We start from the raw sequence: 1536 nt of genomic DNA, 5'->3' as shown, positions 1-1536 counted from the left end.
GGCCGTAACAGTTTTTAAAAGTTGGTAATATCAGTTTTCCTTTCGTAACAGATCTAGTTGAATGACCACTTCCAGAATTGTTGTGGGTTTGTGTTGGTTGACGCAACTTTACAATATTGTGTGGACATCGGAGGCAGTTTCCCTGGATTGGCAGACCGGGATGGTGGTCCCCCTATTTAAAATGGGGTTTTTGTCCTGGTTGTGGAACACTGTACCAGCCCTACATCCTCAGCAGGGTCCTGGAGGGTGCATGGGAGTTTGCTCAACCAGTCTACGAGTTTTGTGGACTTGGAGAAGGCTTTCAACCATGTCCCTTGKGGGGTCCTGTGGGAGGGATTCTGGGAGTATGGGGTACCAGGCCATGTTTTGTGCATTGTAAGTCAAGCTATTTCCAGTGAGAGTTGGACTCCACTAAGGTTTCCCTTTGTCACCAATTCTGTTCATAACTTTTATGGACAGAATTTCTAGGAGCAGCCAAGGTGTTGAGGGGATCCTTTTTGGTGACCTTAGGATCACATCTCTGCTTTTTGTGGATGATGTGGTCCTATTGGCTTCATCAGATCCTGATCTCCAGCTCTCACTGGAGCGGTTCACAGCCGAGTGTGAAGCAGCCGGGATAATGATCAGTGCCTCCAAATCCCAGACCATGGTCTTGAGCCAGAAAAGGTTAGGGTGCTTCCTCCACGTCGTGGAGGAGGTCCTGCCCCAAGTGGAGAAGTTTAAGTATGTCAGGGTCTTGTTCAGGAATGAGGGAAGAATGGAGCAGGAGATCAACAGGTGGATTGGTGCTGTGTCTGCAGTGATGTGGGGGTTGTACCGGTCTGTCCTGATGAAATGTGCGTCTTACTTACATCTTTAGGATGTCCTGAGGCTGTCCTGAAGACATCTTTAGGACATCCTGAGGCTGTCCTGAGGCCATCCTGAAGACATTTTGAGGCTGTCCTGAGTAAAATGGTCATAAGTCTTGCCTGAGCCAACACAGGGCATCCTGAGGGCATCTTAAAGCTGTTGTGAGAGTGCGTTCTGTTTACCCATGAACTGCTCACCTGCTCACCTGTTCACCTGAGCATGATGCAACTGGATGAGAACAGATGGAACTGATACAGTTTAGAGACTAAATTTCGACGCATCTGTTATTTAAACTGATACTGTTCATTTAATATTTGAGATGACAGTTCTTCAGAGATCTGTTTAAAAAAGTGACAGAAAAGCTAAAAAAAGTGTTGTTAAAGTCTGTTTATAAAGATATACTCATCTCTCATTGGACAGATCTGCTGCTGGTCAACTCAGAACTGTTTGTTAATTAAAGTCAGAAYCATGACTGAGGCTGAACCTGATGGAAATAAATAACCATTGTTCATATTAATAATTTTTTGTTTTTACAAACGTTTAAATTATATCCGCAAACATTTTGAAAACAGACATGGTTTAAATTCTAAACAATAAAGCTAAGTATTACCAAGATCAGAGAAACTAACAAAATATTTATTATTTAAATCTGACAATTATTTAACAGATGCTAACAGATGCTAACAG

The sequence above is a fragment of the Austrofundulus limnaeus genome, unplaced genomic scaffold, assembly GCF_001266775.1.
Source record: "Austrofundulus limnaeus strain Quisiro unplaced genomic scaffold, Austrofundulus_limnaeus-1.0 Scaffold1423, whole genome shotgun sequence".
Lineage (NCBI taxonomy): Eukaryota > Metazoa > Chordata > Actinopteri > Cyprinodontiformes > Rivulidae > Austrofundulus > Austrofundulus limnaeus.
This window is presented reverse-complemented; position numbering follows the sequence as displayed.